At 51.6% G+C, this 16062-nt stretch overlaps 1 long non-coding RNA gene across 1 annotated transcript; it reads left to right on the top strand.

The window, feature by feature from the left end:
• Window positions 1–3991: 3991 nt before the first annotated feature.
• LOC135322825 (uncharacterized) lies at window positions 3992–8353 on the top strand. The gene is made up of 5 exons (XR_010383728.1): window positions 3992–4096; window positions 4536–4612; window positions 7289–7374; window positions 7476–7643; window positions 7874–8353. It is a non-coding gene; the product is annotated as an uncharacterized LOC135322825 (long non-coding RNA).
• Window positions 8354–16062: the final 7709 nt, after the last annotated feature.

Raw genomic sequence — 16062 nt, 5'->3', positions numbered from 1 at the left:
ACACACACATACGCACACCACAGTCTCTCTTGCACATAGTCACGCAGTCACACAGCCACACACACACTCCCAGGCTCTGTTCTCTCCCTCTTTCCCTCTCTCTCTCCCTCTCTGTCACCCTCTCTCTCTACACACACATAACACACACACTCCCAGGCTCTGTTCTCTCTCCCTCCAGCTCCCTCTCTCCGCACAGACATACACACTCAGTCACACACAAAGGCATCCACACTTCCCCCCCTTCCTCTCTCCCCAAGGTCTAGTTTTGAATAACACGGGCTGGGCTCGGGGAGGAAGGGCAAGGGCAAGGAGTCCTGACCTAGAAAATGGGCCCTGCCTCCTTCTGTCCCTCCCTGGCCCAGGAGAGGGGGTTTATTTTCCAATTTGGTATCACTGCCCTGGGTCAAGGCTGCAGGGAGAAATGAAGGAGCCGGGCAGGGTGGGGATCAGGCTCTTGGAGAGGGAGGGAAGGGGGCTGCTTGGCCCTGGGCCCAGCCTGTTGGCTATAAACCCAGGAATCAGAGGGGAGCCTCCCCCTTCTTCCCCTCCTCACTCAAGGCGGGACTCACTTCTAGCACAAAGGAAGCAGGTTTAGGAACAAAAGTAATTGGATGGCTTAGCCATAGGTAAATGGACCAGTTGGCCTTTGACTTATGAGGAAAGGGTCCTTGACCCTTGTTGGGTCATTTTACATCTTTAGTCAAATCTAGACTAGAATTGTGCCCAAAGCTCTGGGGTGAGAAGTCCTTTATTCTTCTTAACCAGAATTCCTCTTGCTGTAGTTCCATATAAGCGGAGAGTACTCTCCCTAGGTAACGCTCAGCTTTTTCATCTCAATTTCCTCACTGTTTATGGGGAACTCCTATTTATCCTTCAAAGCCCTAATCAAAAGTCCCCTCAAGTAGAGAGCTTTCCCTGCTTCAGTCCCTTGGGCAGAATGAGTTCCTTTTTCCTCTAGGTATCCAGGCTTTCTGCACTTTCTATAGTTCTAACACTTCTTGTAATTTATATATGTATGTTTATAATTTAACAAGCAAGTGTGTACTTGACCTGTGGATGTTGTTCTTCTCACATTAACTCATTTATTCACCATGCCCTGTCTTCCTCTGTGGTGGGGATTAGGGTCCCCCTTTAACAATACTCTGGCTGAGCTAAATCAGTTGAACAGCTCAACAGGATTTGAACACACAGCTACCTTGTGTTAGATCTTGGCCTTTCCCCTGCCTCTCACTATTCTTCACAGGCAGCTTTCCCTTCAGGAGATTCAACAGAGGAAAAGGAAGCCCAGGAAATGTCTCACAGGGATTGGAACTGATGTCACCACTGTGCATACTAAAATATACCCTCTTTGATTCATCAAAGCTTTATTGAGTATCTGTTTGTACAGACCCTGTGCTGGGTGCTGGGATGTAGAGACAGCTTAGGCACTGTCTCCTCATCTGTGGAGACAGTAGGCACACAAACAGGCAATGATGACCTAGGGTCCCTGGGATGCGAAGGAAACTGGAATCCCACAGGAGGCTCTGGCTTGGATTGGGAGGGACTGGGGAGACAGAGAAAGGGCTCCCCAGAAAGGGAGTAGGAATCAGCCAGGTCAACGTGGCACACAGAAAGTTTGGGGATGACATGGAAGTCTTGAGTGCCACACAAGGGGCTTTGCCTTTATCGGGAAGAAAGGGGTCCTCACAGGTCTTTGACTCCACTGGTCCTACTCGCCAGTCAGCTGCAAGGTCAGACATTCTGCTAAGGGCCCTCCAGACAGCTGCTTTAACTCTAGGGGTGTGGGAGTCCTGGAGTTCCCTCCCTAGAGCTCCCCCAGAATCAGGAGAAGGAAGCTGACAATGGCTCAGGATTGGCTACCCCAGCTTGGGGTTCCTTATCCTCACCTTCACGGAGAACATGGCCAGAGTGTTGCAGCTGGCATTGAAGTTTACTGTGGGAAATTCCTTGGTGACTAGAGTTGATTCCATAGTGAAATTCCCACCTTCTCCCTCTTTTTAAAAAAGATGAAACCCAGCACCAAGACGCTAAGTCAGTTTCCTAGAAAAATGGCTGATGTTAGGACTGAAGAGTCAGAGGTGCGCCCCACCCCCACCCCACATCTCTTAAGTCCTGTCGTTAGTACATCCTCCATGATTTTTGCTGTATCTTCTTACTTCATCTGCTTAGTGTTTTTCTTTAAATTAACTCACTTTTACAAAACTTTAACAAAATAAACTGTATTTGTACTCTAAATGTGTTGGCTTTCTGAAAACAGAAGGTAACTATAAGAATAAATTTGATGAAAACAAAGCAATTCTAGCTTAGATTACTTTTCCTTGCTAAGAGGCCCCTCTCTTTACTATGAAGCGAGATTAGCAAGTATCAAGAGAGGCATCAAAGAGATCTTAGCTTTAAAGTGGGCTTTTCTCCTTCTCTTTAACTTAGTCAGGCAAGAACCAAAGGATAATAACTTTCCCAAGATGAGCTGGGGTTCCATGGTCTGTGGCCAGGTCTGGGCCCTCCCATCCCACTGGGTGGACCAGACCCACACTTTGGAAGACCCTACTCCAGTCCAAGCCCTTTGGGCCAGAGAGAGGAGGAGAGGTATCTAAGGTCATTCAGAAAGGGAGTAGCCAACTGGAGCCAGAGACCCAGGATTCTGATCCAGGGTCGGGCTGGCCTGGGGGGAGAGCTGAGAGACCTGGTACAGGGAAGTAAGCCCAGGGCTGTGGGACTGCAGAGGCCCAGGTCTGCTACTGCCTACCTAGATGTCCCCGAGCATGTGCCAGCGTCGCACAGAGCCTCGGGTTCCTCGTCCGCATGGTAGGACCCTTTCCCTCCTGTGCTCTAGTCCTAGATTATCATGATTACTTCCAGAAGATATCAACCCCCCGCAGGTCCCCCCCATAGTTTACAGGGCAGAGTCCTAACTCCCTTACAAACACTCCCCCCCAACACACACACCGTGGTCTAGCCCCTGACTCCTCCTCCAGCTCATCCCCTTCCAGTTCAGCCACAGCCATCTGAGGCGAAGCACAGCGCCTGGACGGTCGCAGTCACACCATCGATATTTGTTGAATGAGTGAATCAATGAATACTTTGCCACATGCTCCGTGCTGTCTCATCTCAGCATCAGCTGTTTTCTTTGCTTGGAATACCCTTTTTTCCTGTCTTGGTCTCCAAACTTTGATTCATTTCTTAAAACCCTGCTTAGACACACCCCTCTTCTAAGAAGCATTCCCTGAAATTTCCCAGAAGAGTGCATCACCCATTAATTCAACAAATATCTATGGAGTGCTTCCTCTGGGCCAGGCATGATGCTAGGGGCTAGGGACACAGTATGAATAGGACAGATAAGACTCCTTCCTTCCTGAATCTTCCATTCTCCTCTGAGCCTCCAGAGCCTGGCTCTCGGTGCTGCTCTCACACTGGCCATGTGGCATAGCAGTTATTTGTGACTGGACTGTGCATGAGCTCTCAGCTTCTCTCATCTTGGGCCCTCAGCCCTCAGCTTGCCCTGCGGTAGGTTGCATCATCAGCTACCAGGTACCCTTCCCCGCTCCCAGAACTGGAATTTGTAAAACAATGCAAGCATGAACAGAAGCAAAGCTGGCCACCACTTCCGCAGCCCACGAGAGCCTACTGGGTGCCAGGCACCTGGCCCACGTTCTCCACCCCCTGGACGGCACACTGTATGTTGTAACCGTGAACTGGGACCCAAACCGGTCCTGATGGGCCTGGCTTCTTCCCCAGCGGGCCCCTCACCCTACAGGAGCCTCTTCCCAAGGCCAGATTCCAGGAGCCTCCTCTTTCCGAGCCCTGCCCTGCACACCCCCAACCCCCCTCTAGCACTGGCCTGGCTTCCTGGAATTTGTCCTCCTAATTGAAACCAAACACCGGGGCTCCTCAGGGCTGTGCCCCAGAGGCCCCGGTGGGTTTCTCTTTCCCTCCCTCCTCCCTTCCTCAGCTGGGGGCGGGGTGCTCAGCCCTAGGCAGCCTCTCGGGGAGGCACTTCCCCTGCACAGGGTGTGGGGCAGGGGCCCTCCCCACTGCTAGCGTGGGAGTTAAACTCAGCCCTCACAGGCTGGAGACCCAGTGGGAGAAGGACGAGGAAGTGAGTAAAGGGAGGGAGTGAAGAGCAGTCAGCCAGGACAGTGCCCAGAAAGCCCTGCCTGAGCCCTGTCTTAGGTCAAAGGTCTGGGAATTGGAGGGAGCATTAGTGAAAGTCAGACCTGCCATGTGACCTTGGGGCTTGGGCAAGTCACTGCACCTCTCCAAGCTTCAAGTTCCTCATCTGTACAAAAATGGGGACATACGGAACTCATCTCACAGGATAAGGAGAAAATCAAACAAGATAACCTACACCAGTACCGTAGTACTCGGTGGGACCCAGCCCCGTCACTGTTCTGGGCAGTACGTCTGTTCAGCTGCTTCGGGGAAGGCAGGTTTGAGGATGTGTGGGGTTGTGGAAGGAGGTAGTTGGAAGGTCGCTCAGGGTCAATGAATGTTTGTGGAACGAAGAGATTCATTCAACTTTCAACAAACATTCACAGAGGTCCCCCCTTCACCAAGCCCTGGGACACCCAGCCCTGGGACACCCAGCCCTGGGACACCGCTGTGAGGAAGTAAGGTACTGCCCTCAGCCCTCAGCCCCTCAGCCCTGCGGGGGTGGTCGTGGGGAGGATGGGCAGATGGTCACACCCATCAAAGGCGATGACAGCACAGACTGCTCCATGCTGTGACTAGGAAGCAGTGGGGCTGCAGGAGCCCCTAGGAAGACTCACACAGTCTAGGGCAGGGGATGGCTTCCAGAAAAAGTGCCTGGGCGAGAGCCAAGTGAGGTCTGAATGTACGCCTTACCTTCCTTTAGACATTTACTTCTGCCAGCACTTGACCAGGTGCTGTGCAAGGACACAGCCATGCCGGCAAGCCTAAACTCAGCACCATCAGATGAGGGGTGCTACCTAAACCTTGGCCTCTAGCTCTGTGTTTCCCCCCATTGGCACCCCCACCACATCATCATTCTAACCGCTGGTTTCCGTCTGTGCTCCTTGCTTCGCTGTCTCACAGACACATCATGCAAGTCACAAATGTGAGGCACATCTGTACTTTTAAATTCTTTAGTAGCCATGTTGTAAAAAGTAAAAAGAAACAGATGGAATTACTTTTACTAATCTATTTTATTAAACCCAAGACATCAAAAATATGATAAGCATGGAATCAACATAAACATATTAATGAGCTGTTCTACACTATTATTATTTTTTGTACTAAGTCTTTGAAAGCCTGGTGTGTATTTTGCACTTACTGCACACCTCAATTTTAATAAGCCACATTTCATGGGCTCAGTTGGTTTGTGTGGTGAGTGGTTACCACTGTGAACATGGCAGCTCTAGAATGTGGGTTCCTCTCGGGCAGGGACCCTGGACTTTTCATCTCTTTCTTCAATGCGGAGAGGGGTTGTCCTAGGTGGAGGGCACAGCATGATCCAAGACACAGGCATGAAAAAACAAAAGTCTGTTCGGGGAACTGCAAGCCATTTGGTGTGGCTGCGGTGTGAGGTAAATCCGCCAGGAGGAGTGGGCAATGGGACCGCACTGAGTCTGTACTAGATGGAGAAAGGCCTTGAATACTGTGCTAAGGAATTTTGGTCACGTGGGCAACTCAGGTCATCGTTTATTTATAAGCAGAGGCATGTCATATTCAGGTTAAGGGTTTAAAAAGAGCCCTCTGGTAGGCAGCACTGGGGAGAACTTGGATAGGACTAATTAGGAGGCAGGGAGACCAGCCAGGATGCAGATGCTACCATACAGGTGAGTGTTGAGGAGGCAGTGGGGATGGGGAGGTGGGACTGACCGGAGACACAGTAAGAAGGTTGAATGTAAGGTCTTGGGGGCTGACTAACTGGAGGGGGCATGAGAAATAAAATAAGTCCTAAGTTTTTAACTTGTGGTGCCAGTTTTCTGAGCCAGGATATGGGAGGAAGGGGAGGAGGAGCAGGTCTGTCGAGGACAACATCAAGAGTTCAATCCTGGTACCTACTGGCTTTGAAATACTAGCAGGACAGCTTGGTAGACAGGAGCAGTGAGTGGTTAGGGTACACTGTGCTTGCTTTCACAAGTGGTAGTGAGTTCCTTGGCACATGAGGCATTCAAGCAGGGGCTGGACAGATGCTAGCCTGCGATACTGTAGAGGGCTTACGTGCATCCCAGGTGAGCTGGGCCTGGTGACCCTGTATTTGTCTGTGGAAGACACTATCTATTAGAGCTTGGGCATGTCTATAGTTTGGGGATCTTTGTGGTTTTTGTTTTTGGACCTTGGGCCACAACTGGAACTGGGGGCAGGATACAGTCATGTTGGCAGCTTAGGGGCAGAGGTTCCATCCCAACAGACCATGAGGGAAGATAGCCCTGAGGCCCTGTTGGATTCATATCTTAGAACCAGAGAGCGGAGAGCGAGACTTCAACCAGCTTCCCCTCCCCTCCTTGATTTGATTTTCGGGAAAACTGAAGGCCTTGCCCAAGGTCACACAGCAGGTCATGACACATCAGATCTGAGAGGTGGGTGGTTCATGCTGGATCCTGGTACTGCCTCCCAAATCCCAAATGTTCATAGCATCTACATCTCCTTGCCTTTCCTTGGCACAAGAGATGTTCTTTAACACATGTGGTAAGGGATCCTGGTCCCTTTTAATTAGAAGGATACAAAGAGAGAAGTCAGACAGCCGCCCCCACCCACGGTTGGGAGAGTAAATGCTCCCCAAATTACACAGCAGATGCCAGGACTCCGGCAACAAGACCCAGCTTGATAGCTTTGTGGTAACCTCAGCCAGCACAATTTTATTTTTATGTTTTAACTCCTTGGTGATATATAGACCTCTCAGGCAGGAGAAATGGCATCCAGAAATTCTGCCTTGAAAAAAAATTTTTTTGAACTTGCGCAACATGCGCCCAGTTTAATTAGACCTTTTGTCAGGATGCTTGCTCTGCCCTGGGCTGGGTGAGAAAACTATTTCTTTCCTGTGAGGTGGGCATAGTGCAAATTACCTGAGAAGGACGCAAAAAACATGGGGTGGTGTGCTAGTTGGGCCTCCGTCTTACTATTGGACCCCTGACTGGCCTCTGTTCCTCTTGGGGTCTCTGGGTCCCAAATGATAAGTCCCCAGACAGAGAACTTGATGGGCAATTATATGTGTGTCCTCTGGGGTCTCTGTTTTTCTACTTTTAAAATTTCGGTCTAAGATGCCTGTTCTATAGGAGTTCCTGCATTTCATCTCTACACCCTTCAAATCTCTATTCCCATACAGGCCTGCTATTCAGAACTGGAACCGGAATGTTTCGAAGTGAAGCTCACCTCTAACCCCTCCCACGCCCTCATCACCACGTGTGAAAGGTAGGAGGCCACCCGTATCCTTTTCTCTCTAGCCACACTGACTGCCTTACGACGCCTGTATGCCTGTATCATTGCACCTCTCTCTCGTCTCCCTCATTCAGATTAGTTTTTCATGGCTCAGCTCTGCTCTCTCATTTCCTGGATGAGAAAACTTGAGGGGCAAGCCCCTCCCCGTTGTCCGAGGACTAAAGCTCCAGCTCTTGCACCTTCAAGGCATGGCGCCCTAAGAACTAGCCCCTGGCCACTTTGCAACCATTCCTCTGTCCCTGGTATGTGTTCTACTCGCCATTTGTTCAATGTGCAAATATTTGTTGAGCCCTTACTATGTGCCAGCAATTGTGTTGGGCACCCAGGAAATAGTTGATGCACAAGTGCCCAGAAACCAAGTGTGTTTGGAGAGCTCAGGGGTTTGGGGGCTCTGAGGAGGGGCACGGAACTGAGAGAGGGACTGGGCTGTGGCCAGCTCCTTTCTCACTGGTTTCCTGTTTACTATTAACAGCTGCCCATCCCGCCTAGCACACAAACGCCCAAGCGAACCTTGGTATGTTTTCAGACCAGCAGCAGCTCAATCAGGCTACCCGAAATTTGTCTTCAGCTGCCTTGAAAATCTGCAAAAGAACCCCCTTTAATCCCTCCCTTCTTACCCCATGTACTCCCCAACTTCTGCCTTCCTCCCCTCCTTTGAGGACATATGGCCCCTTGAAGTTTTTGTTTGCTTGCAGGGAGACCAAAAAAAAAAAAAAAAAAAAAAGAAAGAAAGAAAAGAAAAGAAAAAACCAAACCCAAACCCAGCTTCAGTGTGGAGAGTTTTTCCTTTTTTCTTTTTTATTAAGCGTCAAGAGACAAAGCAATCTGCTTGCAGATACTATACGTGCATAATTAATAAAATCTCATTATTTATTTATAAAAAGACACACGAGGAACTGGAGAATTAGGGCTATCCCCATTATATATGAAGAGAGAGAGAAAAAGAGTGAGAGCGAGGCAAATACTTTTTGAGCGTTAGAGCCTTTCAGAGAAGTGAATCTCTCAGTATGCAATGAATAAAAAGGCATCTACTCCTCATCGAAGTGGTGTTCTGAGCTCAGGAGGCATCAGAAAGCAGAAACCCGATTCAGCTTGAAAAAGGAACGGGACCAGCTCGGTGCTCGCAGTGCCCAGGATGCCGGCTTTGGGTAGTTGGCAGGAGAGCAGGAAGCACTGTGGAGGGCCTGGCGGGGGTTGGGGGTGGGGGAAGAGGAGCCAGTCGGGGGCTTCTCTAAAGCAGGGGGACTTGGGCACAGGATCCCTGGTAGGTTGGGGAGAAGCAGACACGGTCACCCCATGGGCACCACATAAATAACCCAGAAGCCGCCTGAGGGGAACCCCTAGTTCCTTTGGTCCATTACGAAGCAGGTAACATTAACGGGAGGTTTTTTTTTTTTTTTTTTTTTTTTCTAAATGCCAGCTCTGCCCTTGGACCTCTGCATGCCAGATGCCCGGCCAGGGCCGCCAATAGCAATAGCCCAACTTATTATGTAACAGTCCCTGCGGCCAGACAGGCAGGGGTCAGAGCCTCCCAGGCTTCTTGAGTTGGGGTGGACCTTCGCTCTCCCGGTTCTCTCTCTCCTCTCATTTTTTCTTGAGACATGCTTTAAAATAGAAAACAGGCTTGTGCAGGAACCAACCTCATAGAAAGGGGTAGTCTGGAGGGATTCTCCCCCCCACTCAAGTGCAAGCAAGTCAGGAGCAGAACGCTGGGCCTTCCCGGGGCGGTGGGCTCCGGGAGGAGGGCGGGGAGAAGGGCTGGGGAGGGGGTCGGCCTGGGCAGCAGCCCCCGCAGGGTTACCCAGGCGCGTGCAGGGAAACGTCTCAGCAATTCCAGCGCCCGAGCGGAGCGCGCGGGGGGGTGGGGGCGCGCGGCGCGGGGCACCTTGAAACCGCCGGCGGCCGCGCGCTGATTGGCCGAGCCGCCGCCTCGGCGTTCCAGCCAGGCGCCCCTCCCCCCGCGCCGTCCACCCCGGAAGGAATTTCCTCCTCTGGTGGCCGCTATTGTTGTCCGCCTTCGCTGTTTGGGTCGCATCGTGTAACCATAGTATCCAAACTGTGTCCGCGCGGGGCCCCAGCCTGGGACCCCTGTGCCCCCAGCCCCTCCAAGTCACCCCCCCCACTTTTTTTTTTTTTTGCAGCCTACTTATCATGACTTCATCGGACTCCGGGGAGCAGGAGAGGGGGATGGGGCGGGGGGGGGGAGCTGGCCCGCTCCTGGCCGCCCTTACTTCGAGATGTTTTCAATTATAATTTTTTAAAAAGTCTGCTTTGCGGGTTCGGGGCTTTTAAATTCTTCGTATTCCCCCCTCCCTACGCACACACCTCCATTAAACCTTTGGACCAAACTTGAATGGGGTTTTCCCTCGACTTCCCTTTTACTGTCTTAACTCCAGACCCTGACTTTGCTGCTCACAGCTGGGGGTGGAGGGACTTATAAGCAGAAGTCACTCCCCAAGCTCAGCCCCTCAAATCCCGGCTGTGTCTCGGTCCCTGGGCCTAGTGTTGAGCTGGGGAAAGCGAGACTGGTGGGGTCGGGAACATCGGACCTTTGCAGCCTGCACCCTCTGCCCCGGGGCGCTTCCTAGCGGGGTTGGGGGATTCCCTAAGCGATGGATCTGGGGGAGGAGGTGCAGGATGGATGCCGCCAACCCCTTATCAAAGGGATAAGGGTGTGACGGGGGAAGCAGATGACAGGTTCTTGGGAAAACAAGTCCCCTCGCCCCTCAGATTCTCCCTCGGATCTCTGAGTGCCGAGACATCCTAGTCCGCGTGAGCAGCCTGAGGCCAATACCTGCCCCCGACTCCTGCGGAAAAAAACAAAAATAAAAGCCCTGTCCTCGCGAAGTGTATTCTGCTGGGAGAGGTGGGGGAGCCAGCAGCAAGTCCGCACCGGGCGGGCTGCGAGCAGCGCGGGAGCCCCCGGGGCTGGGGTTGGCAGCGGGGGGCGGTGTGTGTGCCGGGGGTGTCAAACATTCCCAGAACTCAAGTATTCTCCCGGCGCCCGTTGGGGCGGGGGCAGGAGCGGCGGCGGCCCAAGTTCGGGGCAACACTGCCCCCTAGGGGCCACCGACGGAGGTTTGCAGCCGTGTCGGCGAGGGGCCTTGAGGTCGGAGCTGGTAGTACCTGGGCAAGGGTGGTAGTGATCTCCAGGTGATTGGTGACAGGCCTGAAGAGGACTTCCAAACGCCAGTTCTGGGTGGCGGGGCGATGTGATGGTGAGGTTTGTATGTTTGCTTTAGAAGTTAAAACTTTAACAGACGGTGGGTGCATCCTACAGGCTTCCAATGATGGACTGGACCTTTAAGATCAGTCCCCCTTTCGTGCAGTTGGGGAATTTGAGGCCTGGAGTGGGGTGCGATCTGTGCAGGGACATGCGTTTGCGCTTAATCCTGTTGGGTCCTGTGGCTTTTTTGAATTTACAGAGTCTTCCCTCATCCCTGACCTCAGTGGCTCCTTATAGAGAGGTTTATCAGAGGCAGTATAGGGCATTTTACAAATGAGAAATCAGAGAGGTCTTGTCTTGCTCAGTCATACAGCAGAGTAAGAACTGAAGTCTCCTGTCTTTCTGTCCAGCCCTCTATACCGTGGGGACTTTGGAAGACATGAAGCATAGGCTCAGCTGCTGGCCAGCCCTCCACTTAGGGGGCAGCTGTGGTGCTCTGGACCCATCCCTGTCAGACCAGGGTGGAGGTGGGTGCTCCAGGTTGAGCGGTCCAACAGAAGGATGTGGGTCTGCTGAAACCTGGGTTCTAGGCTCCTAAACTGTTGCTGTCTCGGGCCTCAGTTTCCCCATCTCTAAAATGCGGGGTTGTGGGGCAAGAGGATCTGGAAGGTATCTTGCATCTCCAGTGTCTGGTGATGCTGTACTGCCCCTCCTCCTCTTTTGCCTGTCACACCTTCTCTTCACCAGCTCTCCCTTGATCCTACGTTGGGGGTTGGCTGGGCTGGCTTCCTCTGCCTGCCCTTCCTCCCTCCCACCAGGGCTTCTGCAGCCACTCCTCCCCTCCCCTCCCCTCCTGGCAGGCGCAGAGTAGACTGCGGGAGGGAGCTGTGGGCAAGGAGCCAGCAGTGTCCAGTCAACCCCTTGGGAAAACGGGGTGTAGGGGGCACTGTCAGAGGCTGCAGCTTGGCGCATCAGGGGCAGGGTCCCTGGGGGTTATTCGTGTCCAGGGTAACTGGTGCCCAAGCTGGCTGCTAGCCTCATTCCTCTCTCCCTAGAGATGAGGGGAGCTGCACTGGGAGTCATTTTGACTCCTCCCTCTCCCTTACCGCCCACGAACAACCAGGGACCAAGTCTGGTCCTTTCTCTCCTTAAATATCTCTCCAGTCGTTCCCTTCTCTTCATCCCTGAGACACCACCCTAATCCGCCAGCCTGCTGGTCTCCAGAGGGCTCTAAATTGGCCCCTCCAAGCTGAGTTTTCTGAACCACAAAGCACATCCTCCCCTGCTTCAGTCCATGCCCTGCCATCCACGGCCCTGAGGATCAACCCCAGGCTGGTGAGACCCTCTGGGATCTGGGTCTTCCTAACTCACCAGTCTCATTTTGAGCCTCTCTGACACATGTTTTGTGTCCTAGTGATATTGCATGTGACTTCTGGAGCTTGCCATGCTCCCTGGGCTCGCACAGGCTGTCACTCTCAGGTCCTGCCAGGCTTTGGGGTTACTGAGGTGAACAAGGCCACCCTTCTCTGCAGAAAGCACATGGAAGCGTGGGCCTATAATGACTGCTGGCAGAATGGGGTCTTAAGAGAATGGGGGGAAATCAGGGAAGGCTCCCTGAAGGAAGTGATGCTTGAGTCCCAAGGGAGAAGTAGGAATTGTCCAGATACACAAAGGTAAATGGGGAAAACAGGCCAGGGAGAGGGACTGACATGAATAGGCAACGGCATGGGCAGGCACAAGTCGGGAGAGAGCGTGACCCTTAATGAAATAGTAGATGCTATAGCTGAAATGTAAGAGGAGAGGAGGTGGGGAGAGATGTAGCTGGAGAGGGAACCAGATCAAGGTGGTCCTTGGGTGCTGGCCTAAGGGGCTGTGATGTCTGTGTACAGTCCCTGGGGAGCCACGAGAGGGTTCTGAGCCCTAGGCTGGACTGCATGTTGGGAACACCCTCCATCTTGCACCCAGGCCCTGAGAATGCAGAAATGACTATTTACCCAGTCTACCTTCTTATTCTCTGCCTCATTCTAGAAAGGATCTAAAGAAGAATGAGATATGGTTCTTGGCTTCAAGGAGCTTGCAGACTGAGGTAGATAAAGAATACACTGGGTCGAGGCAGAATGAAGAAGGCACAGTGAGAACTTTCTAAAATACACACCTGGTGGTCCTGTCAATCCCTGCTCTAAACCTCTTCATTGGCTCTTGGGTGCCCTCAGGGGCAAGCCCTCTCCTTTGTGTGGCATTCAAGGCTGCTGTGGTCTGCCCTGCTGGCCTCTCCATCTCATCTCAGCTGAGGGCTTCACACTCCCATCCTGCAGCCAATTGAGGTATTTGTAGTTCCCCAAATACACCGTGTTCCCTCCAGCCATCAGGTCAGTACCCATCCTGATTGCTCTGCCTGGAACCCTATTCCCTAGCACCCAGGCCTCTCGCCCTTTCTTCGATGAACTGTTAGCTTTTTCAAGATGCTGCTCAGGCATTAATTATTCCCTCTAGGAAGCCCTCTTTGATCCCCAAAGCTGAACTGGGTTCCTCCTTTCAATCCCCATTGTCCCTTGTGCTTCCTTTTATCACAGCACCCATCCCAGTATAGTATAATAATCCATAGGAGCTAGCAGCCTCCATCTCTGATTTTCCCTGGGGTCTCCAGGTCATATATACCCGGAGCATGGAGTAGATGCTCATTTAAGTTCTTATGGCTGAAGACTGTGTACAAACTGCTCATGAAGAACAGTAGTAACAGACATTTCCTGTCTGCCTGCCAGGTGCCAGGCTCTGTGCTAGCCATGTGTCACATTACTGTTCCCTCTTACAGCAACCCTATAAGGTGGACATTACCCCATTTTGTAGATGGGGAAACTGACTCAGAGAGGGGAAATGACTATCAAAATGATGAAGGTATTTGTCAAAACTCAATGAATTTTTTGAAGTTAAGATCTGTACTTGTAAATTATACATCAATTATTAAAAATAAAAAAAAACCAGACAAGAAAACTACCAGAGCATATATTTCTTATGTCTGAAAAGACCCTAAGAAATTTTTTTCTTTGTTTTTTTGTTTGGTTTTTTATTATCACAAAGAGAAAAAAGGGGAAGATACAGTTGGTGAGTGGCAGGGCCATGTGGTCTGTCTCTAAGCCCTTGTTGGTCCGACATCGTTCTAGTCCACCGAGCCATCGGGAAACCCCAGGAAGACTTCCCAGGACAAGGTGGTTCCTACAGGATGCGGGGGTCCCACTGGCAGAGAAGGGCTGAGCAAAGGCATTCAAGGTGGGTGTGAAAGGCCACGGCGCATCAAGGCCGGAAGCTTGGCCTGATGTGATACCAGCATCAGAAGTATGTAGGGGAGTAATGGCGGATGAGGCTACCTGATGAGCTGGGTCCGACCGGAGAGGGCTTCGAACACCTGGGTAGAGCTGGACTTAGTGTGCAGGCAGTGGGAGCCATCGGCTAGAGAGTACTGACCTGAGCTTCCTTGGTAGAATCCATTCTTGGCGGAGGGGGGTAAGGCCTGTTGGTTGCTGGCTCATGTGAATTTGGATTTGGGTGGGCCAGAGCTGGCGGGAAGGAAGGGGGAGTCCTAGGGCATGGAGACACACAGAAGAAGGGCAGAGTCTAAAGAAGAAGCTGGGGTTTGAATGCCAGCATCTAGTGCATACCCCAAGACCACAGCACCGAGGGTACTGCAAGGCCGGGCTCATGGAGCTGAATCCAGAGTTCAGCAGAGCTGGGACTGGGGTGAAGGCAGGCAGGGCAGGGAGGAGGTGAACACCACGGCCAAGGCCTGGGACCAAAACCTGGCCCTTCTTCTCACTTCCACAGCAGTGTGACCTTGGACAACGTAACGACCTCTCTAAGCTTCAGTTTTCCCATCTGAAAAAAACAGTGCTGTAAATAGTACCCACCTCATAGAATATTCCAAAGATGAAATAAGGTGATACATACACAGCTCTGAATACTATGCCTAGCTTGCAGTTAATATGGAACATGTGTTGGGTTTTCCTTTTCTTCTCACCAGCCCCCAGTCTCAGTCCCCTCTCCCAGTCTCCTCTTTCTGTGAACACCCACTCTAGTGAATTCCATATATGACCCTGAATGTGCACGTATCTTTGTAAAATTTGCAAAGCTGTTTTGGGTGCTAGAGGTCTCATTCTGTATCTTTCATTTTTTACCCCCTACTCAACACGACTTGTTTGAAGATCTCTTTATTGCTCCCTATTACTCTACAGGTTCCCAAGGGCTCATCCACACCACGTTTTACTCATTCATTGCCCCGGTGATACATTGCCTCTTACAAATAATTCCTCGACAAAACACCCTTGTACACATCATGGACATGTCCCCCTGTGGACTGTATGAGGATTTCCCTGGCATGTCCGGGGATGCACCAGGGGTGCAACTGCTACCTTATGGGACACACACCTGCTTAATTTGACTAATTATTGTTAGGTTGCTTTCTAGGGTGACTGAACCACTTTGCACCCACCAGCACTGTGTGAGAGCCCCTACCTCCCGCATGCCCACCAGCACTTGGTATTACCCACCCTTCTAATTTTTGCCAGTATGTTGAAAATAAGGTGCCAACATTTTAATTTGTGCTTCTCGGATTGTTAGTGAGTATAAACAGCTCTTCATGCACTTGTCAGCCATCTGGGCTTCTCCTTCTGGGAACGGCTGATGTCCTTGGCACATTTTTCTGCTGGGTTTCCCGGTCGGTCTTCCTGTCCGGTGCTCCACAATCTGCACTGAGGACAGCCCACAGCAACTGCCTCAGAGCAGGTCTGTCCTTTGGGGATGGGGAAGTCAGGTCGGCTTGAAGGGCCTGAGGTCTGGCAAACTTCGATCCCTGGTGTCATTGACACTGAATTGCTGTCATTTCATAAGTCTTTCCTGAGTACTTACCCTGCATGGGCTCGAAGGATCCAGACGACTCAGGCTTCTCTTGCTCCTAAGGAGCGGTGAGGGAGGCAGACCAGGCAGAACAGAGCTATCCCAGAGATTCAGTGAGATGGTCCACGTAAAGCCCTTCCCCATTAGAGCCCCTGTCCCACTTGATGGTCCTGGCTTGGGTAATGGAGGAAAGATCCATCACCGCATCAAGGAATGCGCACCTACCTTCTAGGGAAGGCAGTTCTGAACTTGGAAGGCCCTTTGTTTGAGCCTCCAAAAGGATGACTGGGGCCAGGTTTAGGGCAAGGGGTTCTGAGAACTGCTTAGCTTACCTAGTAAACATTTGGGTGGGGGGTGGAGTTGTGAGGAAGGGGTAAGAAAGGGAGGAGGGTCAAAGAGGGGAGAGGAGAGATAGGGTGAAGTATGTAGAGTGAAGAGGCCCAAGGATAAATCTCAGTTATGAGCAGGGATGTCTAATATTCAATTTCAAGTCACTAGAGCTACTCCTTGGTCTCCTTAAATCCTCAGCAAAGCCCACCACGTCTTCATCTGCCTCAGGTGAGTGTTTTGTGGAAAGGGAGGCAGGGGTTGAGTTTCTGTTGAAGTCT

The sequence above is a fragment of the Camelus dromedarius genome, chromosome 14, assembly GCF_036321535.1.
Source record: "Camelus dromedarius isolate mCamDro1 chromosome 14, mCamDro1.pat, whole genome shotgun sequence".
Classification (NCBI taxonomy): Eukaryota; Metazoa; Chordata; class Mammalia; order Artiodactyla; family Camelidae; genus Camelus; species Camelus dromedarius.
The sequence above is the reverse complement of the archived record's forward strand: the minus strand, read 5'-3'. Positions and strand labels throughout refer to the sequence as shown.